The 26604-nt window shown below is 40.2% G+C and overlaps 1 protein-coding gene across 1 annotated transcript in view; it reads right to left on the bottom strand.

Moving 5' to 3' along the window:
- The window catches only part of LOC308191832 (uncharacterized protein), a 563294-nt gene that overhangs the window by 477907 nt on the left and 58783 nt on the right, over positions 1-26604 (bottom strand). The window contains exons 4-5 of the mRNA XM_080584694.1: positions 18536-18661; positions 16629-16767 (exon numbers count right to left, since the gene is read on the bottom strand). The gene's annotated coding sequence lies outside the window, so the exon portion shown is untranslated. The remainder of the gene's footprint in view (positions 1-16628; positions 16768-18535; positions 18662-26604) is intronic.

Genomic DNA, 26604 nt, shown 5'->3' with positions numbered 1-26604 from the left:
TCTTTGCGAGTCCTGCATAGCAGGAGCGTGAGAGTCAATGGACAAAAAAATGGAGCTACGCCTAGACTCAAATATGAACTGTCTTACACTGGGACTGTCAAACAGTGACAGAGGTTGTGCAGGGAAGTGCAATCTCCATCCCTTGAGGTTTTCAGGTTCCAATTGGATAAAGCCCTGAGTAGCCTGCTTTGTATGCCCAGTTACCTTTTTTTGAGGGGGAGGTTGGACCCAAGACCCCCTGATGTCCCTTTGAATCTAAATGATTCTGTGACTGTTCATTTCAGGATATCCCATTTAAGAAGTCTGTAAAGGGTATTCCATTCTTTCATCTTAAAGCTTGGCCATAAAATTACATAGAGTTTGCCAAATCAGGGGATTATTAAGTACGAGTTCTCAGTTCCAGTCCTTACTCTGTCACATTACTCTGAAGCATGACTGCTCCTTCTGTTTCAGATTGAATTACATTACACAAAGGCAAGGACTTATTAGATAATGCTGACCCTACGCTTCTCACCCCAGGGTCCAACCACAAGCACATTAAGGTGGCAGAAGCCACTTCACCTTCACAAAACATGCAACAGTAGTTCAAGAGTCCACAGCAACACTACACACAACATCTGGGCAGAAGACAGGAGTTGAGACCAAATAACATCCAGTAGAAAATGCCTTGGAAATATCAGCATGACATTAAGACAACTAACAGAAGCGCACAGCCTGAAAATGGGCCAGAATTCAAAGTAAGAAATCTCTGTTTTGACAAAAAACAGCCATTAACGTCTCTGATAACTAAGAACAGAATTGCACCTGCCCTGTTGCATCTCACCTGAGAAGCAGCTCCCTGACAGGGCAGCAGCCAGCCACAAGGCACAGGCACAAAGGGAAAGGCAGGCCCTGCTGAACCCCAGGATCTCTGCAGCATCCTGCCACCTACTAACTGGCTCAGGTTTGCTTATTTTGTGCAGTCAAGCAGAATCACTGCCTGCAGCATTTCCTTTGTTTGCTTATCTGCTCACTTTGCTATACTGTTTTTTCATCTACAGCCATTTCACTCTCCCTCCTTCTCCCCCCCATTTGCCTTTTTCATCACTACTTTCATGCTCAATTAGCTCTACAGTCTCCATCCCTTCTCCCTAGGCAGGCATCAGCGCACTCCTTGTTTGGCCATAATCGCCTCCAAATCTCTCTGTCATCTCCAGCTCTTCCAGAGCTAATGACTAGAACGGATCACAAAACAATGCAGATGACATCCCACATTCACCTGTGAGCTGGTGAGACAAAAAGCAGGGCTTCCTGACACCAATATTCTAGATCCCATACATCCTCTAGCTGCAAGATAACCATCGTAATGGCAAACCTCTAGTGACTGCTTTCCAGCGCAACTTTTTAGTTACATAACAAGTTTTTAGTTACATAATTCAATGAAAATAAAGGTGAAAGAGAGCAAAGAGACAAGGCTAAATGGAACTATTTTCACATGCAACACAAGTATAACAAGATATCGGAGAGAGAGGATGAAGAATGAGTAAACAATGTTTTACCCCCAAGTGGAAATAAAGATTACCTCGGCTTCTATCCAGAAGTAAAGAAATGTATTGTTGTGCTGATATCCTCCAGATCTCAGTGGAAAACAAAGAACACAAATACACCACAGACACAGTAGCCTACATCAGCTAAAGTACTGGATGTTTTATCACAAAGAAACTGGAGTTTTAGCAAAGTCAGAAAATCTTAGTATTTTCCCCCCTTTTTAATACCTTCTTTGCTCACGCTAATAAAATGCATTTTACAAAAGCTTATTATTTAAACTATGCATTTGGTAGCAGAGCCATAAAAGCACAACTTCTGTGAGGCTCCCGTTCCTGAAATCCTCTGCAAAGCTGGGTCTCACCGATCCTGTCTGACACAAGGGACAAACACTGTAAACGTATCTCAGGCTTGGCAAGAAACTGCCTTGGTAATCAGGTCTAGCACACACAGTGGGATCATCTGAGAAAGAAGACTAAGAAACAGCTGTAGCAGTAGAAGGAAAACGAGATAAAGACAGGAAAGTGCTACAAAGGACAACGCTTCCTCCTTCCCTGCATAATTTAAGCCGTGTATTTATAAAACATCGTGAAGGTCTAATTATGTTAGCTTGTAATGAACACTTAATTGTAATTAGCCACAGTTTCAAGCTGGAGGGAACAGTTATTTTCATTACTGCTAATTAATGTACAGGATGCTGTGTAAGATTTTTTTTCCTAATTCTAATGAAGTGACCTCACCCACTCCATTGCTTTCCCATCTTTTAATACAGCAGGTTGCAACTCTGCCTTCTCTGCTGCTCATCACAATCCCGTTCCATTTATTCTTTTTCTTTCATTATTCCTTTCAGTGTTCTCAAGCTGCGTAATTTCTCTCTGCAAATCCAGCAAGACATTAAAGGAAGTAGACGCTTTCTTAGCATAGGCATAGTCCCATTAGTTTCAATGGGTTTCTCAGAACAAAATTTCAAAGAACTTCATTTTGGATATAGCAGATAATTTCCTGAAAATTGTTTGGTTTGGTAGGTTTGGTTGGTTTTCATTTCCTTTGTGAGGCATGTAAAAGAAAAAAAATGCCCAGTTTTTGGCCGAAACATTTTGATTTTCAAAGTTATGCTTAAAAAGAAAATCTCAACCTCTTCCACATGTGAGGAAAGTGAAATTACAAGATGAAATTATTCATATAGACTAAAGCTAGTTGAGTATGGTAGTTCTCTTTGTAAATGGTTGTGGGGAACCCAGAAGTACCATCACAAAAAATCATTTGCTTCATTTTTCCACTACTTTCAGTTGCTTGTCTTCAAATTAATACTGATCTGCCATCCTCATTGTATTAATTTTCAGCTCTTCTGCTGTCTTCTCCTGACAGTAAAGAACTGGAACTATAAAGTCAGGTTCAGGTTCATGTCTTTGATATTTTCTTGGTAACATTTCAAAAACATGCTGCAATCATATGCAATCATCCAGCAATTACCTTCCTATTCCTCTTTGTCTTCGGGATTGAGTAGGACTGTTTCTAATTCTTGGAAAAGTTTATATGAATTTGGCTACCACATAATTCCCAACAGCTGTATCATTACAGCAGAAAATTATAGTCTTTTACCAAACCTAGCATATTCTGAACATTCAGAAAGCAGGCAGCCCTACTCAGCACATTTCATCTTGGCAACCCTTTCAAAAAACAAAATTTGCATTTAAAATTGCACTTTTCTGATTTGTGGCATAATAATAGGCCAATGGGGGAAAGCTTGCACTCCTCTTGTGTTCTATCTAGATTGCATAAACAGAAAGATTACTTTGTCCAGAGAGTGTTTGTCAGAAATATTAAAATCCACTGAATCAGAACCGGTCACAACTCACACACATGCTTGGTACCTTTTCAAAGCAAAAAGAATCCAGAATTTAAGCATATATGCTACAGTCTTACATTTTACTCTATTTAATTCAGTCAATGAAAAAACAAAACAGACACCCCACCCCACAAAAAAAATCAAACAGCCAAAAAAACATCATGGATAAAGCATAAGCCAAACTCTACTGATTAAGAATTAAGGTGACTTCAAAGGCGTTACCTCTACCTATGTGTTCAGCTGAAGCACCTGGTACTGCCTATTACTGTTAAATATGGACACCAGAGCAAACAGACCTCATGGTTAATCCCATGCCTTCCACTGGTCATTGCCACACAGGAGAAAGTAATATCGATCAATGTTCCCGTACGCTGTCACTAAAACCAGGCATATTAAAGCCTTTGAGAATCCCTGCAAGAAATCTCACTAAAGCAAGCCCACAAAAACAACCGTCATATAATTGCTAAACAGGAACAACAATCCCAGACATAATCCTGTCACAGACTTTGCTATTCCATAATCTACAGATAAATGCTTTTCTATTTGCAGTAAGACCTTATGCAAATTAGCAAGGCTAACGTGGTTGAATGTGTTGGTGCACATCTCAACTCAGGACAATGAATCATTGAATACTGAGCTGTATGGATTGCCTGGGTTACTTCTGTGAGACACTGGGGTCAGAGAAAACATTCTTCAGGAACGGTTCAGCTCACTCGGGTCAAGTACAGTTTACAGGCCTACCCAAGGAGCACATTAGCTTTCACAGTATAGGACCCACCACTTCACAGATAACCACATTTCAGGACAGACAAAAAGCCCTTTGTGTGAAAACTTGTTTTATGTTTTTCCCCAGAGATTAAGTGTTATCCCATGTGATAAACACACAATAACCTACATTAATGTAAGACATAAATGCAGTTTTACCATCTTGTATTTCTTTCCTACTGTATTTCCATCCCTGGCTTATGTTTGTTTAGAATGTTTTTTTCAAACCAATTTTCCAACACTGCTGACAGTACTGAATAAAGAAGCTCCAAAGATGCTTGAAAGAGGTATTTGAAATCCTCCATGGCAATATGCAGGTACATTAAAATAGCTCACAGCACTCGGGCTATTACCAGGAGGCACGTTTTAATATGACAGATGCATAGCAGCCTATCTTCTCTGAAAGCACAGAAGGAAAAGAAAGAACACCAAGTTCTGTGAGCATTTCACTACATGCCTCATTTATGAAATCCACAAGTTAATGAGAAAAAGAATAAGCAGATTCCCTTGAAGTCCCAAGCAGCTAATACGATATGTCCACTCTACCTATATTTTTTTAATTAAAAGAAAAAAAAAAAGAGACTAGTCACTGAAGATGCCATTAGATTTTCCAGCTGTTTCTGAACCATTTTCTGATTTTGTCCTTGACAGTAGGTAAAGGAATAATGCATACCCTGATGGCCAACTTATTTCAAGGAAAGAGGCTTTTCCTGCAATGTTTTCACAGGTAATTCAGAAACCAGAATCTCTGAACTAAGGTCTGCAAATCAAGTCACACATAAAAGAAACTGCAATCATAAGCTGTGCTGCTGTAATTCCTGAACTGCAGTGCAACCAGAACTGCAACTCTTTGCCCTCAAAGCAATAACATCAACATGCAGAAAGAATCATGAATAGAAAGTAGCTTTACACTTTGAATATCGGCTTGAGTGTTACTATGCTGAAAGGCCATAGAATGTACAAAAACACATTTACCATTGTATTTATTCACTGAGGTGATTAAAAACTCCACGGTGGAATAGAAAGAGAGACTCTGACACACGGCCTGGAAAACAACATCTGTCCGTTGTGAAACCATACAGGCCCCTTCAGCTGCTAGAAGTCTGGAATGAAATCAATTCTGCAGTACTGGCCAGTGGAGCAGCTCCTCAGGAGCTTCTACGCCCAGCACAAATCTGGCCTCTAGCAGATGAGCACCAGGAGAACCTTGCTGTGGTAATTTAATACACTGCTATCTACTCTTCCCCTCAATGGGAGGGATATATCCAACAGCATCCATGCTCAAGCAGCCAGCATACAAGTCACAGCATCATAGCCTCTGCACTAGAGACAAAAAGGAGATTTGAACAGAAGTGACAGAGTTTGAATGATAGTAGCAGCTGAAAACAGACTTATTTCAGTCTCAGTCTGCTGCTCTGCATTGGTGGCAGCAACTCTGACACAAGGAAAACCTAACAAGCAGAGGAGAAACTCATCCTGCTATTGCTGGATTCACAGCATCTATAAGAGCCTTAAACGTCTTCTGTGGCTCCCCTGACATACTGTCCTCCAAATTCACTACACACTGCTGTGACTCAGTTAGCAATTTAACCCATGAGACTCCAGAGATCTAACTACAGCATTACTGCAAAGGGCAATAAATCTGCTCTTTGCACTGACTCCAAGCAATGGGAACAAAATTATAATCTTGTTTTACTTTTGCCCTTATTGTAGCATAGTCCAAGAATAAAGGATAAAGCAGCAATTTTAAATCAGCATCAGAGGGTACATCAGATCACTCAGCATCTGAGGAAGACAAAATGACAGTCAAGATGACAAGAATTCTCCAGCCTGTGCCACTTAGAACCTGTTTATTATTTTCACAGTTTTTCATGTTCACTTCCATACATTCAAGCAATGCAGAGCTCTGCAGTTGACATGAATCTTAATTATGGATATTTTTTTTTTTGAACAACACTGATGTTAAAAGGCCATATAATGCACAGGGCTCAGGCACATAAAAGGAAACTGTACTCCTCAGACATGTTAAAAAGGACTAGGAAAAAAAAATGTGATGTGCTTAAGAGGTTCTGGAAAGTTTAAGTACTAGAAAGCAAAGGGACCCTATCTGATTGGTGATCTCAATATTCTGTTATGGGCCAAAAGTTTGTGTGCACTGTGTGTGTGTATACATACATATGTATACATATAAATACACAAATTTATGGAGTTAAGAACTTACTGTTAGTTTCATTTATACCTTACCAACCTAATTTAAAATTCACCAGTTATTAATTAGTCCAATTGCAATAGTCTACAATACTGCAGAAAAGCATCATGCAGTTAAAATTGTTACATACACTAAAAATTCCCTTGGAATTATCAATTATCCATCCCTTTTTATGGTATTATATTCACCCTTCCAGTGTCCATCTGTATGATGGCTTCCATTTTCCTCAAATAGAGTGGGAGTAAAGCTGATGACAAGTCTTCAGCATTCTGAGGTCCTCACCAGGAGGAGTTCAATGTTCACAGTGCCAGTCCCTTCTTCCTCAAATCCACTAATGGTCATTCTTATGTTTGCTTCACAGACCCTGCTCATATCATCTTTCATTCCTTTGTTTCCCAGTTGTTTGGGTTTGTTTGTTCTCAACTATGTCTAAACTAGCTTTACCCAATTGACAAGGCAGCTCTTCTGTAGTGACTGCCAACTAACTGGGACTTCCAATATCACCTTGCCTTTTCACTCCACCACACAATCTATTATTTTGGTTACTTGCTATTGCTATAAAATAAAGCTAAACTAAAGCTAAATGATGCAATGCTCATTTTAGTTTAAAACAATTACCCCTTGTCCTATCACTACGTGCCCTTTTAAAAAGTCTCTCATCATCTTTCTTCTAAGCCCCCTTTAAGTACTGAAAGGCCACAATGAGATCTTCCCAGAACCTTCTTTTCTCCAGTCTAAACAACCCCAGCTCTCTCAGCTTTCTTTCATAGGAGAGGTGCTCCAGCCCTCTGATCATTTTTGTGGCCCTCCTCTGGAACCACTCTTAGAGGTAAATGTCCTTCCTGCGCTGGGTCTGTTTTGCCTGTGATGACAACTGTTGAGTGATCTCCCTGTCCTTATCTCAACCCTTGAGCCCTTTTCATTGTATTTTCTCCCCCTTTCCCTTTGAGGAGTAGGAGTGAGAGAGCAGTTGTGGTGGAGCTCAGCTGTCCAGCTGGGTAAAGCCACCACACTGGGTACTTCACCCAAGACTGCCATGACTTTCCAAACACGATGGAGAGTGGTTTGGCAACTACATCAGAACCATGGCAGCCATCTCAGTGAGCCCCATAGACTTATGTATGTTCAAGTTCCTCAGGTGTTCTCAAACCCGATCTTCACTCACAGTGACAGGGACTTCACTCCTCCTTAACACTTAGGGACTAGAGATTTTGAGAGTTGTAGGGAGAGTGATTACCAGCAAAGACTGCGGCAGAAAAAAAAAAAAATGAGTTACTCAGCCTTCTCCCTGTCTGTTGTCACCAGTTCTCCCATCTTGTTTATCAGGGGGAGTACACTGTCTTTAGTCTCCCAGCCAACATATCTGTAGAATCCCTTTGTGTTATCCTTTGCATCCCTTGCCAAGTTCAAAATCCCAATGAACATGAAAACTATCAGACAACTTACTGCAGGTTTAACTTCACTTTTAGCATCTACTCAGAGCAGCTGTAGGCCAGACATGTAACAGGATGAAGGTTTGGGGTAAGGCCATCTTTGTAACCCCAGATTTCAATCACATCCTTAAGTCTTCCCTTACACTGCCTTTTCATGCTGGTGGGGGAAGCCACCAGCAATCCCTGGAAGGAAATACTTCTGCTTACTGCAAGGAATAAGGCTTTTTTCTGGATCTGGAACAAGTTGCTCATATCACAAGGAATTAATAGCAGCTGGAGAGCAGAAGAGCCAACCTGGCTCCAGCAGTCAGAAGATGCAGTCACTTCTGCTTAGTGGCTTGAGAGAGTACACCTTCATGTCCCAGTCTTGAAAGCTTTTCTAAAATGATTGGAACTCCCTGCTCACCGACAGTAAGTGGGAAGCAGGGATTTAGGTACTGTAAATTTGAGAACTGTGCTTTCAATAAGGATGTAGTGTGCTGTTGAATAAGTGCCCCATTTTGGTATTCCCATACTGCGTTTTTGTATCCCCATCTCTTTTAATTAGGCTGTAAAAGCTTGCTGAAAGTTTAGAGCTAAGTGAATCGCACTTTCCAAGGGTAATTCAGATTGAAAGATTCCCATTTGCCAGTAGGAAGACTGAGCAAAGCACTAGAGATGAGAGTGACTGCAACCCAACTTCTCACAGGTAATTTTGAGCCTTGGTCAGATTTTAAGCCCTCCTGTTTTCCACCAGCTGTTCCAGATAATTCTAATGCCCTGTTATGGTCACAACCTTTTTTTTTTTTTTTTTTTTTTTTTAACATTACTCATCCATAAAACACCACAAAGGAGAATTTGAAAAATGAATTTAAAAGTGTTCAACACAAAGATCTAAGTATATGGTTAATTTAACAATGCCCTTTTAAGTTCCCCTGATAATACATAACTGAAATCTAACAAAAAATTTACTCTTAATTAAGGAAATGTCCCTTGCCCTTCACCACAGGATTAGGCCAATTCTTCTGTCTCCTCAGGATCTTACAGCAGACTCAAATACAGAGACCTTTTTAACTTACTAGGCAGTGTAAGATCTAAATCTCTTTCCTAGCAAACGGCCTAAATAATTCTATTCTGTAAGTCATGAAAGCCCAGCAGTCTCTTCTGATCTTGTCTGCCCACAGCTTTATAGTGTTTGATGTTAAGGGAGGTAAAGAGCAAAGAGCACGAACGCCTTCTGCAGCCACTCTAGCCCAGCACCCCTCCAGTCCAGCCATTGCAGCCCAGCACAGCTCAGGGACCCGGGATCTCTGCCCAGACTGGGGAACGCGGCTGCTTCTTTCCCCTTTGCAGGTTCAGCTGGTAGCAAAGCTGAGCACCAGTCCCAGAGATACACAGACAGGACACTGATGTGACCGGCCACAAAGGCTGCCCTAGCCAAGAGTAGCCACCAACAGCACTTACACATAGGACTCAGGTAAAACAGACACAGACAGCCAAGAGCCCTTCTTCCTCTTCAGCTGGTAGACACAGAAGCTCACTAGTGCAAGCACACGCACACACTCTCTTCTCCAGGTTCACAAGCAAACACGTTCACAAATCCTTCAAGTGGCACAGTCCCTTTGTATGCCCAGTAACCCCAGCTAGATCTGAGGCCTGCCTCGCTGTGCGTGCATGTGCACACACACACCCCTCTATCCCCTTCTTTGTTCCTCCTGCTCCCTCTTCCCCCTGCACACCCACCGTGAGTTTGCAGAACTCTGAAGTTTCTGCATACTCCCAGACTAGGACCTCTTGGTTCACAATCTTATCAGCTGCAAGGCTCATCCTTAACTTTGGAGATAATACCAAATTCAGAGGAGACGTTGACTCTGTCAAGGGTAGAAAGGCCTTGCAGAAAGATCTTGACAAATTAGAGAGCTGAGCAATCACCAACAGTATGACAAGAGCAAGTGCTGGATTCTGCACATGGGATGGGGCAATCCTGAATATACATACAGACTGGGGGAACACTATATAAGGGCGCCACAATATAAGGACGTAAAACTGTTAGTGTCCAAAGGAAGGCAATAGAGATGGTGGAAGGTCTACAGGGACCTTACAGCAGACAAGGAATGCAAGACAAGGAATACAGCAATGTGCAAGGAGTGACTGAAGTCACTTGGTTTGTTCAGCCCAGAGAAGAGAAGACTGAGGGGAGGCCTCATGGCAGCCTGCAGCTTCCTGCAGGCCCGCAGGGTAGTAAAGGAGCAGGAACTGGTCTCTGCTCTCTAGGGACAGCGACAGGACCTGAGGGAATGGCATGAAGCTGTGATATGGGAGGTTCAGGTTCAATATTAGGAGAAGGTTCATCACTAAGAAGGTGGTCAGGCACTTGAAAAGGTTCCCCAGGGAAGTGGCCATGGCACCAAGCTTATCAGAGCTCAAGAAGCATTTGGACAAAGCTCTCAGACATATGGTTTGATTTTTGTGTGGTCCTTTGTGGAGCCAGGAGTTGGACTAGATGATAGGCATTAGGGTCATATAGCAGATCCAACGGGGAAAAGAGAAGATGACAAGATCACGGTTTAAGTATGTGTTAATACAAGGCATCTAGAACTGTAGGTCCTAGAACTGAGGATTTTTTGGCAGTGCAGGATTTACAAAGAACATCAAACTAATACAAATCTTGCTCTGGGACAATGTAGATCCCATTTGTTTTTTAAAAAAATCTGAGGATCAAGCCTGTGTCATATCCTGGCTCCTCCAGAAAGATACTAAATACTAAATAAAAATACTTTCAGAGGCATCAGTCTTCACCACCAAAATAAACTAAAACATGCTGTAATGAGAGAGTTAGTGGCAGGCACTATCCCATGCAGCATGCACTAAGAGAGCTACTCCTCAGGCTTGCCTCCTTCAGATACATCATCTGCTCCTTATAAAGAAAAAGTACATCTTACACAACAACAATTTATTGTCATTTCACATCCTACAAGGTCAGCAAAACCTTCTTCAGAACTCAGGCCAAAACCATACAGCTCAATTAAGGAAAAATCTCAAATGAATCCAAAGAGATACTGAATATATCCATTTCCACTCACCTATTATATAGTCCTATTATTATATATAGTCATAGCATACTAAAGAGTCTTAGCATGCAGATGTTTTGTTTAATCCATTATTAAAATAAAGTTATAGCAATTCCTTTACTTCCAAGGATCAGTGATTGGCCTACAGCCAAATTTGCCATACTCTCAGCTTCAGCAGCCTATAAGCACAAGTTTCACCTGGATTGAAATGGTGATTTTCAGAACTCCAAGAAGCTGTTTTCTGTTAAATCAACAGAGCTCTGTTGAATTACAACAGCAATGAATGCAGCATCAAAAACTCAGTGATTGGATTTGCCTCAAGTCACAGAGCTGACAGCCTCCCTCCCTTGAAGCACCTTTCAGCAGCTCAGCAAATAGCAATGACGGAGCCCAGCAACATCCCACCTCTCCTGTGCTAGAAGGGAAAGGAGCACTGAGAGGGAAATGAGGATGTGAAAAACCTATCAAAGCCTCAACATAAGACTCATGAAGCTCAGCTTCATAAGCTTGGCATCACAGATTTTATGTTACTCAATCAATTACAAATAAGTACTTGCACCAAATGTCATGATCATCATCTCTACACTTGCAGATAACAACCTGGTTATTTCTTCCCTGTCTTAGAAGTAGACACAGCCATGCTGCTTCTTACAAGTCACTATGAAATCCTACAGTATAAAGCATGAAATCATACTTAAAATCACTGTGTAACTGTCAGGGGCCTGCTCTCTAAGGGGACAGTGAGCTAGGAGCTGCCAGGGTCCTCAGCACAGGGTGCAGTACCATCGCACCAGAGCTGAGCAAGCAGAGCAGGGATGTGATAGCTGTCACATCCTATCTACGGTCCAGTGATCATCAGGAAGACATACAGGTCTGAGTCAGGTCCAAGTTCAATTCAGGAAATCCAAACAACAATCTGGAAACAGGCCTAGAACAGCTACACCTAAAACATAGCACAAGAAATGAGTGCCCAAACCTGAGTTTAAACGAAGCCCCTAGTGCCACATGAGCAAGAGATGTGGGGTGGGGTTGCCAGGTGCAGCTGGGCAAGGCCTTATTAAGGCCTGTTGCTGACAGGGCCTGAGGGCCAACTGTAGTGCCAGGAACACCTTCTCACCAAAGTAAAGCATTTTGCCCACAAGAACTCTGGGCTTCTTTCACATGATCACCCTGCAAAAACATGTTGGTTGAGAAGGAAAGTCCTGAGAAAAAAAAAAAATCTGTTCAAAATGTGATACTTGCAGGTATTATCAGCTAAGACGGGACAGAACTCAAGTTAATTGTTTGGTTCAAGTCTGTGCTGATATAGCGTGCTTGAACCCAGTTGGCCACCACAGTCCTGCTGGGATGGTCTGCCCAGACCTGAGACTCCAGGCTCTTCAGGACAGTCCTGCACCGTAGAGAGAGAAGCACTGAGTCAGTGGAGCTGCGTTGCCTTTGAGAGCAGGAGCCACACTGGGCCCTCTAGCCTGTATGGAAATTGCTTGTAAATATTGTGGAGTATCCTGAGGTTGTACAGTTTTCTCCACCACCTGCACCAATCCTCACCAAGAATTAGCGCAACGGACACATCTTTGTCTCTCACAGGTTTTCTTTAGGACAACTTGTGTGCTGGAGGACGCAAAGAGGGTAACACTACTAACCTCAGCTCAGGCCTGAGCCATTTCTACTCAGCTATTCCACTGTCCGTTACATTCAAAGCACGAATAAGATGTCCACCTGCCACGAGTAACTGCACCAGCACTGTGTACCGCCACCAATGCACTGGAGACCGTTGTCATCTGCACTTTTCCTTGAGAAAACCACCACATGAGTTCCCCCTCCTCTGCATGAGACAAAATGCTGAGGTACCAGCCCAAACCCCCTCAGACTGTTTGAAATAATTCAGAGGACTTTGCCTGCAGTGGATTAGCACAACATGATTGCTGGAGACAGTTACCACTGAGGGAAGGGTGGTTATAAAGAAGTAGGGCACGAAAGCCAAAACTACTTTACGCACACTGAAACGTGCGTGAAGAGGCCCTTTGCCTCTAAGCTCTGAAGGGAGAGATGAATTTCACTTCTGATTGAAGTCTGATGTTATGTTTTATAGCAGCTAGAGATCTGTGAGCAAAATAAAATAAAAAAAAAATTGATTAGAAATGAAGAGTTGGGTGCTGGCTTGAAGTTAATGAAGTTAATTTGTCATAGATCCTGCTTCTAAGTAAAAATAACAGGCTGTATCTCATGAAAAACTGGGATAATGGTTGTTCTGGCCCTGGACAGCGTTTCTAGAGAGAACAGCAAAATTAGTGGTCAAGGAAATGAAATGTACATAGTGATTTATATACAGCCCTGGGTAATCTTAGAGAAATTAGTTCCAGATATTATTTCTGCTCCTTAGGTAAACCATTTAAAACAAATGTCTGACAAAGCCTAATTCTCATATTAATTGAAATTGGCCTGAATGATAATGCATTTCCAGGGATTTAAACCTGGAAAAAAGAACGGGAAGGAGAGATTAATCTATCATGATGCACAAGGTAGAGGAAAAGGTCTGAAGACTAAAAAACTCTCATCATTATGGGTGTGAAAGGGCTTACTGAATATGTTAAATTAAAGCACCAGAGCCTGTTGAGGGTAGAGTTTTGCTCTATCAAAGCCAATGCAATATTCACTGATCCATTCTTACCCCAAACTCACATTCTGAATGTTCATCCCCCATCGTTATATGCTACAGAAAGAAGCCAAATGTGCATTAAAGACAGAAAATCAAAATGGAGTAAAAATTAGGTAAGGCTCAAATGTTTCTTCGGTTGTGAACGTAACACCAGCAGTATGTGCTAAAATAAGTAAAATAAATAAGCAGTATGTGTGGTTTTTTGAACGTTCACTAGTTTGTCTACATAATAAAGCAATGTCTAGAGGTGTAAATAACCAAAGAATCCTCTCACTTCCTTTCTTAGTCTAGCAGCACAATAAGAGCAAGGCTGGTAAGAGATCACACTGAGCCTGCAGAGAGATGTTTTCTAATATTGACTGCTCAAAGAAAGAAAGACCTGAAGGAAGAACACAGAGATTTTGGCATTTGGAACCTTGACTTTGAGGTAATATGAAACAACTATAGAATTACAATTTTGCCTCACTGGTGTATTGAAAAGCCCACTACAGGAAGAAAGAAAGAAAAATGAGATATACAAATGAAATTCATCCTGGTTAAGTTAAAGGGCAGTAGAAGTTGATGCAGTTTAATAGGAATGTAAAAGCTATAAGCAAACAGCCACTGAAAAATAAAACCAATCTCACAGGTAGGATTGAGAGATCTGATTTTTTTTTTTTTTTTTTTTTTTAGAGAAATAGTGAATCTCAAATTGCAAAGGGTGTTCCAACTAACTGTAGAGGTGTCTTAAGCACTACAGTCACCTCAGACAGAAGATAGCAAAAAAGCCAATCTCCCAAAAGAAAGAGCATAATGCTGAAGAGGAGCAAAGAGAAAAAAAAAAATAAAATACAAAGATTGCATTTCTAGAGACGATGAAAACTAAGAACTGCTAAGCCAGACAGGTGATTTGCAGGTACCTTAAGGAAGTGGCTATATTGTTTTCACTTCAAGTGGAAGTGTTTGTGAGCAGAATGCAAGTAATCAATGTATGGGCAGTGGAGAGAAACCAGAGTGAGAAGAGTTAGCTGAGTTAACTCCTTTCCCTTATTTTCCCATCCCAGCTTTTGTCTTTATCCTCATCCAGCCACTCTTCCAAATAATCATCCAAAACATTTTTTGCTAAGATGTGGAAGCGTGAAAATCATAACCATTTTCTACATTCCCTAACTGGTTAATGAACAAACAACACCATCCACAGGCTCCAGATAATGGGGGCAGCTCAGACTACAAATGTCAACCAAAAGCCATTTCACATTAATTGCACTGACATAGAGAATATGCTGTTGTTGTGCGCACCATCTCATTGGTGATTCACTGTTAAATTTGTGCTCAGTTGTATAAAAGTCTATATGACCTCTTTACCACATTATTGAAATTTCCAGCACAGGCTCCCCTTCTCCCCCCCAAAACTAATACATGTACAAGAATGAGTGCAGCTGAAGCAAGGCATGATGTGTTCACTACCCCTCCATAGAAGCCAAATATCTTCAACTCCACATGGAGTAGGTTCTGCATCCAGTCATTGCATAAGGGCTGAATTACTACATTTCATAAGCAATGACAATTTCCTGGCCTCCACATCTCAGAAGTGCTGCTCTGTAACAACAGGAGTGTGCTCCTAACTCCTTGAGCACCTTGAAGATTATACTCTGTTTGAGCCAGAAAAGCACACTTAGAGGTTTTAACATTCAGAAGAGAGAGGTTCTGACATGAGGACTTAGACCTTGTCTCACAGTCAGCTACAAGAAATTCCTTGGTTCCTCTTTCTGTGCCTTACTCAAAGTGCTCATCATTGTTACTCATCATGCAAAAGACCAAACAAAAATCTTTTATGCCAAGAAGCATCACTACTACTGCCAATGAAGAGTCTGCAGTAAAGAGCCAGTCCCTTCCCTATGGAGCTTATCCTGCACAGTAATCATTGGTCTGCTCTGTAGAAGTCTCTGGGAAGAACTCGCATTTCACTTAGTAAGCACCAACCACAGCAAATGGCACAGACTAGAAGCAAATGCTGTGTCCAAAGGAGCTGATGTGATAGGTGAGCAGAAAAATGCAGGTAGGTTCCCAGTGCTATAGGAAAGATGGGGAAGAGTCACACCGTCATCGTACCCCCTGATTTCAATACCTATTGGCATTTCTGTGCTAATTTTTCACTAGCTTAGCTAATAGTAGTGGTGATAAGAAACAAACACCTGAGTATAGCCAGGCAACCCTCACCCAGCATTAGCAGTGAGCTTTGCACAAATACTCAGTACACTTTCATGTTAATTATCACCACTTCTACTAGGAGGAATGAGGGAGGAATAAAAAACAGATTTAAAAATAAAACACTGGAACAAGAGAAATTATGATTCCTACCAGAGATCTTAAAGCTACTAGAATTGAGCATATATGTGCAAACACACCTTCCTGTGCTTTAAAATAAAACATCAGATGTGGGAGCTGGAGAAAGATTTATCACATACCACAATATCCATAACCATACTCATAATTGGATGTCACTAATTAAGGAGTACTTTTTGAAACAAACACTTCATGACATTCCAAACAGATATGCATAAAGCAGACATAAGGCGTCCAGCTCGCTAGGAACAGACAGTGTGCTCAGCATTCCCAGCTGGTTTTGGAGCCATCAGGTTTGTGGCAGTCCTTTCAAATAAGGACTTGCTAAACAGTATCAGATCTTACTTGAGTGGCAGAGATGCTTATGCAGAGTCTGACATGCAGCACAGCTCTCCACAGACTGATATCACTGACAGCAGGAGTGCACAGTGACTGTCAAGTGCTCCAGTCACACTGGGAAACAGAAGGTAAAAATTCAGGAGTTCCAGTTCCAATGAGCTGAAACAGCCTCTTGTAACAAGTGTTGGCATGCACACCAGAGAACCACTTCCATGTCCTTTTCCTCCACTTCATGTCTGTCAATAGGCTGAACAGAACAACACCAGTGGAAAAATCAGATTTCACAAATGGTTAATTTGAAAAAAAAAAGTTTGTATGGAAAGGAGGGGCATCACAGTAAAAAAAAAAAAGAAAGAAAGAAAGAAAGAAAACCAAATTAAAGGACTGAATAGGAAGACAGAACTTGTTGCTTATTTTACCCACATTATTACTTTATCGCATGCTTCTTCGCTGTTCCTGTCATAACATTACCCACCAGGAAGCAGGTGGCTGGAAGGTCCAGCAAGCAACTTGCAAAAAAGAGTCCAGAATAGTCGATGGCAGAGATGGAGCAAGCAGGTCCTGAGGCTTTCGGTAAGACTCTATTCACAGAAGAGGGCTCAGCATGAAAAAGGCTGGGGAAAGAGGGAGAGAATGGTACTTCTGAAGTATAAAAAGGGAAGAATGCTATTTTTCAGAGTTTAAAGGTGGGTTGTAAAATAAAAAGCTGTACAATTTTTTAAACAGCCAGAAAGCAAACTTCACTCTACAGAGATCTTAAGGCTGCAGTTTGACGTCAATACTCGTGTTAGCATCTACTCAGCCCATACATCCAGCGTTCTGGTCCTGTTGACACTTACACAGCTCTAGCCCAATGATATTCCTGCTGCAGTAGCATCTCTCATCAGCCATCGGTTTTCTGCTCATCATATTCCCACTGCCTATCTCTGCATCTTCTCCTTTCTGCCTTGTGGGCCTTGACTGTGTGCCCTGCACTGGATCATCTCTTCTGAAGCCCTTCACAGATCCTGTTTTGCCACAGATGGTCTACATTAACATTTCTTTCCCATTACCCCTCTGGAAAGTCTTACTCATTTTAAAAGCTCACCATTTGAAATGAAAAGAGTTTTGAGTCATCTAGCTTGCCTCTCCCACAAATGTATCATTGCTTTTGGAAGTATCCCTTTCAATACCCCTAAACCTGCCCTTTCTGTCTTATATCAGCAGATTCTAAAAGCCCATAAACACTAGTTCCCCATACCTCATACTACAATAGCTGCTGTCTATAAATACACACAATATGACAAAAGAAGCTGTATTGGCATGTATTTATTCATATATTGCTGCAGAACAAACAATGACTGTGGCATCATTTGCAGTGCCAGGGATCTAACTTTTTTAAGTCAGAAAGACTTCAATTTAGTAGTGTAAGACTCCAGAATATGTGATCATTCTGCAGAATTGCAGCTTCAAACCATTTCCTGCAGATATGGCAGAATCACTAATATTCAATGTCATTTGCCGAAAGTGTAAGGCAACCGAAGCATGGCCATCTGTAATTATAAAGATTGTCCTGTCAGTAGAAGAAAAACATGATTCATACATCACTATCGTCTCACAAAAATTATTCGTCACTCATCCATGAATGAAATGGGAATTTCACCTCAGTGAAAGTCCCCAATTCATAAGCCAGAATATACCTCCTGTCTTTCTATCATTAAAAAGTACATCTTCCAGGCTGTGCTGCATCCAATTCTTAAAATAAGCTTTTAGCTGTACATTTCAATATTAGCATTTGACTGTATCATAAGTGAATAGCTACCTAATGCCTACTTCTCCTGTCTCTGGAGTGAAGCTTTCAACTCAGTCATACCATGGAAACTTGTGGACTGCAGAATACCAAAAAGTCTTATTCCAAGCAGATAAATTGTCTGAATTATGACTAGTAAATCCCTTTCCACAAGGCATAAGATTATCTTCTAGAAACTTTTTATAACCATCTCAGTTATCAACGTATACAAGCAGACTTTTATGTGCTCTGTCTCCAAAAGGGCCTTATGCCACAGCCACCAAGGCAGTTCTTATTTATCAAGGCACTGGAAAATACCCACACCCCTATAGCTCCTAATTTAAGATACACTAACTGGTGTGAGATTTGTTGACACTTTTTCAAATGTGAGATTTTTAGGCAAAGCTTGAATGGTACATCTCTAGGAAACTGATTATTGAGGTTGAGAGTCTTATGTGCAACGGGTTTATCAGCAAAGTAGCTGCACTCCACAGGAATAAGAGCTAAAAAAAAGCGTAAGGTCAAAGCTTGGACTATTCAGGGCAGGCACTACTAAACTTGTTACTCTAGATATTTCACCAAAATAAGTGAAATCATTTCCTCTCCAAAAATACCTCATGCTAATGTCCAGGGTTTTGAGCCATCTGGAAGGATGCAGCAACAGATGACACCTCAGTGTTCATGAAATGCTTCCTCCACTGGAGTACTTTGCCACCATCAGCATGCAAGGAAAAGCATTTCTGAGAAAATAAAGAAGAATGGAAAGCTAATATGGGAAAATAGGGATAGACCACTAACTTAAAAGAAGCAGTTGCTAAATGTCTTGTATTTTGCATAAACACTGGAGGAAATAGTAACCAGTGGAAATTACCCAGAAGATATTTAGATATTTCCATAGTGCCCGCGATAGGCATAGATTCCTACTCAGGTGTTTCAGATTTTGATGTAATGAACATTGTTTCCTTCTAAGTTTCTGATCTCCTTCAAGTCATTTCCATAGGGTATCAAACCAACAGCTCTACCCATGATCTAAATGTGTTACCCTACGCTTTTGTGTTGCCCCCTGGAAGCTACCAAAGTGCTAAGGAGTTTCCACCTCTGTCTGCACTCAAAACCCAGTAATTGCAAAGGAAACTTCCACTTCTCCCCACCTCTGGCACAGATTAAAGCCTGAACATCTGTTCCTGAGATCTAACTGTAGCAAGAGACAGAGTTGGTTGAAAACTTCTTCTTGCTGTAGTCCAGGAAGACAAGCAAGACTACAGAAGCATCTGAGGAGCAGGGTTCCGTATACTCTCTGACACACCAAATTCCAGCACATCAACAGAGGGCACTGCAATGGGTAACTACAGTTCAGAGGAGAGGAAGGCCAGGAGAATACAGTGGAGCAGAATAGTTTAAACAAACTTCATATCCCAAATGAATGTCTTACATCATTTCTGTCTGTTATGAAGTTAATATCTTTTTGTTGTTGTTGTTTAGTTGATATTATTTAGGGAAAGGAAATGCCTGTTGGGACACTAATAAAAGCAATACAGTCATACTTCTGTATCTAGGGCATTTTTTTTTCAGACATGCTAGCTCATTTGTTAATGCTAATGGCTGATAAGAATTCCTTGTACAGATGTTTGTCCAGATAGACAGCACCTCTGTGTTGAGCTTGGAAAGGCACTGGAACACTTTGCAATGTTATTTAAAAAAAAAAAAAGGAGCTACTGTTTGCTTTTTTAGAAAAATACCTCCATTGGAGTATCGTTATTACCTAAAGGCAATCGTGATTGTGGCTCCATTTTCAGCAACATAAAAGGGAATGTTGCAATGAATGGTTTGGGGATATTAAATCCCTCTTTCTGTCCTGAAGAATTTCAACCAATAATAGTATAATAAAACAGTATAATCGAACAATAAAAATAAGCTGATGTGTACTGTGCAATGAAGCATAAGAATAGCTCAGGACTCATCAGAATGTGATCTGACCTTCGAGATAACTATAAAGCATTTCCACCAAGATACGTATTTTCTGTACATCACATTTTAACAGCTCAATGGAAAGATCTCAGATGAAATAGCATGCACTGTGACATAGGCTCCATTGTGCAAGGCACAGAATCCCAAACTGAAAAAGCAGCAATTCTTCAATGGAGATCATAGCTTTTTGTTCCACTTTCATTGACAGAAATAGAAAATAAAGATGTTGTACTTTCATTACATCTACCAAAAGAATGCAACATCTTTGTGTCAACAGTCATAAAAGTCAGAGACCATCAGGGTTTTTCTACCCTGCAAAAAAATACAACCAATAGTTTTTTGGTTTTTTTTTTTTTTTCTCTTTCTTGTACAACGGCTGACCATCAAAATCTTTCAACTTCTAATTTTCAAGCTTTTCAAAATCACAATTTTTGGTAAAAATGACACAGGTTCTGCCTTCTCCAAGATACTGGACTGTGTTTAACTTGTTTTGCTGCTGAACTCTACAGTACTTCTATGGCATTTCAAAGCAATGATTCTTTACACATAGCTTTACCTTATACTCTGCTTGATGATTCACCAATACTTGCTATTTAACTCCATTTTTAGATCAGTCAGGACTGGATTAAGGCAAAACATTCTCAGATAAAGGTCCTGAGTGTGAAATTGGCGCCAAGAGCATAGTACACAGTCCCTGATAAAAAACTCTTGTAGTCATTCTGCAAGTATTTTTGTCAGTTTATTCTTAATGGTTTTATGGAAGCTGTTCACTCTTCTCTTTATTTCATTTTACAGGTTGTGTGTTTCTAATAGGGATCTTCTAGCCTTCTGTGATCCTTTGAAAATCCTTTGTTCTGATGCTTTTCTTTAGTGCTAATCTGATTTGCTATAGCTCTTTACTGTGGGAATAGCTTATTTTGGAATTAGCTCTTCATGTTTACGGCACTGAATGGCACACTGACACCTACGAGCCAGGGGCATCCTGCTCAAATAATACATATTAAGCAAGCATGATAGCAGGAGAGAGGACGCTGAAGATGGAAGCACTCTACATCAATATTACATAACCTAGGAAAACAGGGTGCACAAGTCATTATCAGTTCGACAAGAGGGAGAAGGAATGGAAGGCTGTTCTCTCCTCATTAGTAAACCTATACATGCTAAAATCCAAAACTTTATGATATGGAGGCCTAAGATTTGTCTATTAAAAGTGAGTTTACATAGACGTGCATGAACACTCATATACAGATATCCCTGGAAATCCATTTTGACTTAAACATAGATCAAAGTAGAAAAATGCTAGCATGTATACATGGCCTCTTAATACACACAGATCTTACAGTGGTATAGGTACCTCTTTTAAATGCCTCCAGACAAGTTGGAATCTGACCCCACATGGAGGTAGAAAGTGGATTTGGTTTAGTCATGAACAGAAATAAGTTCCTCAGCTGCAATATGTTCTTTACCATGGAGAGAAGTGTTCTGCTCAGTTCCTATTTTCCTATCCCCTCATGTCTTAGCTGAGCTCCTTTTTTCTCAGCTGGTAGGGTAGAGCTTCTCTACAAATCGGTGCCTTTCTGGGATACGTATGGAATTTTTACGAAGAAGGGGAAAGTGCAAGAAAAAGAGCTGTGCTTGGTTAATTTAAAAATGCTTGGAAATATGACCCCCAAGCTAAGAAGGTGCAAAAATATTTTCTATCAACCCAATTGCTGATACAGATTTCAAGCCTACACTTGAAAGTAAACACACTTCCTTTTAAATTACACTAAGTTGGAATTTTGCTAGGGAGGACATAGTTGTTTTCTCTCTTGCTATCCTAAAGTTCCTCTTCTGCTTCAGTCAGATCTTGGCCAAGGTTTTCTTTGTTTACACAGAACTAATTAGTTTCTTCTTTAAATTGCAGTTTCATGGAGAACTGTCATTGCTTAGTCACTATGGCAAAATGATTTAGAGAAGCACACACAGGTCTTTTGCCAACTGTACAGAAGTGTCTTTTGAAGCCGAGTCATTGTTCATATAGCTCAGGCACACAAAGGCATACTAAAACCTTTTATTTTGATTCCCAGTGCTCTGATGCCAGAAGCACCTGTGAACAGTAGTTGCCATTAACCAACTGTGTCTGATTAGTAGTAGGATAAGAAGCATTTAAAGTTATTTTTTTAATTTGCATTTATGCATAAACCAAGCTGCAGTGGTTAAACTGCAATTTTTTTAAGCAGTCATACCTCATTTGTATGGCATAATAGAAATACATCATCCTTTAACATGTGTTAGACATAAAGCTTATGTCTAGTCATTCATTTGATAAAATAGAAATTTAACCGCACACATAATAAGCCAACATCATGAATAACTATTTTTCTATTATTTCTGACAATCAAAATTTCAAAAGAAGCATTACACTTGGGAAGACTGAAGAATGTAGAATCTAAGTGATTCACTCAGCCACAGAGTATATAATAGCCAGGCATGGGGGCCAGTTCAAATGAAGTCTAGCCAGCAATCCACACAGTGTGTGTTGTCACATGATTTGCAGCTCCTGTGCTAAGGAGAAAAAAAGAGGTATTTTAGCTTTACAGCTCCACTTAACAAGCTTCTCCTCTGTTGGCACTGTCTGGAAATATACTTAATCTCTCACTCTCTTTTTTAATGAATTATTCTTTTTCAACACTTTAACTTTGGAGATAATGTTTACAGAAAGATGGTTGAATTAGAGACGTGTAAATAAGATGCTTCTGGAAAATAAGAGAACCAACTCTATGGTCTAGGGTGAGAGTATCTACAGTGGTACTGAGCCACGTCACAGAAGCTCTGACCCGAAGATAATGTGCATAAGTTCTCACTTTCCCATTCCAACCTCAGGGAAGCCCCTGTGGGTAAATGGAGGTTCCCCTCAAAGAAGATTCAAAAAGAAAAAAAAAAAAAGATATCTGCAAATAGATTGTTTGCTTAGGATAAATAAACATTTTGACTATTTTACCAGAGCAATATATGTGAAAAAGCACATATTTTGATGGAAATGATTAATTAAAAAAAAAATGAAAAAAGCATTTGGTACATATTGTCTGACTTGCTCACTCTAGTTGCTACACAGCTACCTGCAAATCATCTCTGATCATTTTCAGAAATGCCACAAAACTAGGATACAGCTATTTAAAAGGCATGGTAGCCAAAGGGCCATGCTAACAAGTTTCTCAGCGAGGACAAAGACAGATATGAAATTCCCAGAATGAAAGATTAACCAAAATCTAGTTCCCTTTCTCTTGACTAAGTGGTTAAAAAAAAAAAAATGTTCTGCACTGCCATTGGGAGTCTGGAAAAAATATCTGATTCCTAGTTTTGATACATATTTGCTTCCACATTCTTTGCTTTCAGTCAGTAGTTCAGCTTTATAGAAAATGGCAACCAAACTTAGAAATACAAGGGGTAAAAATAAAAAAAAAATTAAAAAATCCACCCGCAGCACAACACAACTTCCAAGATATGGTTAGGGAGATTTTATCAATGTTTGACCAAGGACAATTGTAGCCACACTGAAAAGAGTTTCAAAACTTTTGCCACAGAAGCATCAATGATCCTGAAATGAACTCAAGCCATGTTCACTTTAATCTTTCAAATCAGCATCAAATATTGTTTCAGAACACCTATAGGCAATGCAGTTCCCAAAGTAAAAATAAAATCTTAAAGTAAAATCATTGTGGAAAACACAATAGAAATAATGTACAAAGTATTTAAGTTTCAAAAGAGAACTCTTAAATGATCAAATGGCAACACTTTTTTTTTTTTGGTGCAGTTTCTAAACTTTGAACTGAAGGACATGGGGCTTCAAATCTTACCAGACTGCATCACATATCTCCAGAGCCTGCTCCTTCACTTACCAACTAAATTAATTTGTTTTAGTAGGACCTGGGGAAGTTATATTGTCATTAAGCTCCCGCACAGGGCAAAGATGCAACCCTTTCTTCTGCTTCAGCTCTGAACTTCAATCTGCCACCAAGCACAAAGCTTGACAGGTCACACATTCCTTGACTTCGAAATGTAAAAATACTCAATGTCTGTCTCATTTTTTTGTTTTTCAGATAAATAACTCAAATTTTAGATCTGGGCTTTCAAGTCTAAGCACAGATCAGAAAGTCACCAAGGCATTATCTAAGGATCCAAATCTTCCACTTACTGGTACAATTAGACAATCAAAAAGCTGACAAAGGAAAAAAGTCTTATTCCGGTTTTCTTATAAATGAGAAATACTTGAAGTATCTGCTTCTGGGCATCCCAAACGTTACCCCTTGATCACAGGCAAGAATTTACTGACATCCCCATTCCTCAACTAAGATGTGTGAAAATATTTTAATTTACTTCACTCAAAGCTGAGATACACTCAATCAGTGTAACTGCTGGTTAGGTTAAAGCAGCTGGTTTTACCCTGAAAAAGATGAGAGTCATTAAGATCAGTCAGCTCTGATATGGTAGGACCAGAAGTAACTAGCAAGAGGTTTCACAATGTCCTCAAAACAATTACATTTTAAACTACCCTGGATGCTTGCAAAGATGATTAATTTCTACCCTCAAATCTGGATTCAAATTAATAGAGCTTAATATGGTTTATCTGACACTGGCAAATGGACACGTGCACAGACATACTGACTCATTATTCCACAGTACCATGATAAAGTATACAAGACCTCAGCATTTTTCCAATTAAGTTTAATGCTTAAGTTTAATTAACACACCACGTAATTTAGAAATTGTAAAAACAAGAGAATGGTAGCAACAGAAGAGAAAATGGGAGAGGCATAAGCACATCCAAATGAAGTTCCAGGTGGGACAAGACCAGCTTATACAATTCATGAGGACTAAAAAGGCTTGAATATGCATAAGTTAAGGCCATAGAGAAAACCAGGAGAAAGAGAAGCATCTCCCATTAGACAGCGATAGAAAGTTTTAGAATACCATCAAAGAAGATAGGAAAGGGGAAGCAGTCGAGAGGGAACCACAAGGACTGCCAGGAGCACAGCAGAAGCCCTCCACAAAACTTGAAATTTTCATTCTGCAGAACATTCCAGTGTTTTGGCACAAAACAGAGCTTGCATTCTAAATTGGAGCAAAGCTGAGGAATATTGATATTTCTCTGACTTTCTTCCCAACTTCTTTTTAGGGGTAAAATAAATTGGTTTTAAAATTTCTTTAAAAAAAAATCCACATCTTCAAATCTTGGTGATTTGTGCTAAGTCTTCTCTCACCCCAGAGAAATTAATGTCAACCCAAGTTGCTCCCTGCCATGGACCACAAATCTAGCAGACATGAAAGCCACTATTTGAGCAAAGTATATAATGCTTTAAGGAATTTTGGAGCTTTGGAGGTTATGTTGGCTTCTATAGCTAGGGGAAAAATTCTGCCCTGTATTCCTATATCTCCACTGGACTGAGAAAACAGGAATAAGCAGGGAATATTGCAGGAAACACCTTCCTCAAAGCACACACATACAGTAAAAAAGGTAGGATTTTTGCCTCATATAGATGAACCATTGCTGAAAAACATCCCCCAAAAGTTCCTGGTCTTCTGGCAAGGAAAATGGCCAGCAATGCCTCCTCTGTAGCAGGACGCTTGATATGCTCTGATGTGCAACCCACAAACATTAGCAGGGAGCAAAAGACTCTCCTTTCAATTAAAAAAAAAAAACTATGCAAATCCTTTGATGCATTCTTCCATATGCCACCCTGGCCTGCATCACTGAGATGGACTTTCTCAGCCACAGCTGGGGTCTATGCACTCCTGCCATCAGCAAAGGGAGAACTGGCTTATCAATGTTAGTGCTACGTGTCCCTTCTCCACTCTCTGAGAATCACACACCCCTCACACATATAATCAGAGGACTGTAGTCAAAACCTGCCTTCTAAAGACATATCACACTGCTTCCAAATGCAACTGCTAGTAATAAACTGGAAGAAACTTTTTAGGACCAATTCACTTAATTCTGGCATGTTACCTTGATGTCAGAAAGCCTACATATACAAGCACACTATTCCAAATGCTTCATTTATTATTTTTTGTTTTATTATTGTGGGTTTTTTAAAGAAAATGTGTTATTTTATTTTGCCTTTGGGGTTCATTTCCTTCCCCCTTCTTCCTACCTTTTTTCTTCCTTTTTGTTTTGCCACATTCCTGAATATGCTGGATGAAGCTCACCACCAGTGGTACCATTTTGCATGCAAAGATTCATCTTCCTCCTGTTCGTTATTCATTAACAGCACACCGAACTATGCCTTTTGACTGCTACTTTTTGTGGGTTTTTTTTAAGCCCTGTTTTGTGAAACAGAGTCTGGAGTGAAAAGGATTCATCAAAGTCATCATTATTCCACATTTATCTGCAGTGAACTATCTTTCTCATCTATTATCCCTTAAATGATCTAAAGCCTCCTATCTTCCATGCTCCTCTTCATTATCTGCTGTTCCTCTCTCATCCGTTTCTCACCAGCACTGCCTTTGTTCTCTGCCTTTCATTTTTTCCACCAAATATCAGTACTGCTCACAGTGATCTAGAGGTTCACAACAAGAAGTCACACAAATGATTTGCTAAATATGATGCAGATCACAAAAAAGATTTTATGCTTCTTTTTTGGATAGTGTTATTATTCAAAATGAACCCTGCTCTGCAGTAAATGCCCTGGCTGCTCCCTTACCTTCCAGTGTTTTTCCCCAGGAGCACTCGGGA

This window comes from Anser brachyrhynchus (genome assembly GCF_964034855.1).
Source record: "Anser brachyrhynchus genome assembly, chromosome: 3".
Lineage (NCBI taxonomy): Eukaryota > Metazoa > Chordata > Aves > Anseriformes > Anatidae > Anser > Anser brachyrhynchus.
Note: the sequence above shows the minus strand (reverse complement) of the source record. Positions and strands in the feature narration are given on the sequence as shown.